The following is a 968-nucleotide window of genomic DNA, read 5'->3' on the forward strand; positions in this document are numbered from 1 at the left end:
TACCCAGAAGAGGGATTGCTGGGTCATATGGTAGCTCTATTCTGAATTTTTTGAGGAAACTCCACACTGTTTTTCATAGAGGTTGCACCAATTTACATTCCCAACAGCAGCGTATAAGGGTTCCTTTTTCTCCAGATCTTCTCCAACACTTATTATTTATTGTCTTATTGATAATAACTATTCCTAAAGGTGTGAGGTAGCATCTAATTGTGGTTTTGATTTCCATTTTCCTTATAACTAGTGAAGTTGAGCATCTTTTCATCTCTTTGTTGACCATTTGTATGTCTTCTTGGGAAAAGTGTCTGTTTCGGTTCTTTGCCCATTTTTTGATTGGATTGTTGTTTTTGTTTTTGTTAAATTGTATGAGTTCCTTATTTTTTTTGGATATTAGCTCTTCATCAGAGATATTGTTTGCAAATAACTTCTCTGATTCAGTTGGTCTTTTTCTTTTGTCGATGGTTTCTTTGCTGTGCAGAAGCTTTCAATTGATGTAGTCCCATTCATTTATTTTTGTTTTTATTAACCTTACGTTTGGTGTCAAATTTATAAAACCTTTGCTGAGATCAAGGTCCATAACTTTAGTATCTATGTTTTCTTCTATGTATTTTATTGTTTTAGGTCTTATATTTAGGTCTTTGACCCATTTTTAAGGAATTTTGTGTATGGTGTCAAATAGCAGTCTAGTTTCATTCTTTTCCATGTGGCTTTCTAGTTTTCCAAACACCATATATTGAAGGGGCTTTCTTTTCTCCAATGTATGTTTTTGGCTACTTTGTTGAAAATTAGTTTTCCATATACATGTGGATTTATTTCTGTGCTCTCAATTCTGTTTCATTGGTCTGTTTGTCTTTTTTCCTGCCAATACCATACTGTTTTGGTTTTTGTAGCTTTGTAGTATAACATGAAGTCAAGGAGTGTGATACCTCCAGTTTTGTTCATTTTTCTCAGGGTTGTTTTGGGTATTTGGG

The sequence above is a fragment of the Pteropus medius genome, unplaced genomic scaffold (genome assembly GCF_902729225.1).
Source record: "Pteropus medius unplaced genomic scaffold, Ma_sr-lr_union100, whole genome shotgun sequence".
NCBI classification, from domain to species: Eukaryota; Metazoa; Chordata; class Mammalia; order Chiroptera; family Pteropodidae; genus Pteropus; species Pteropus medius.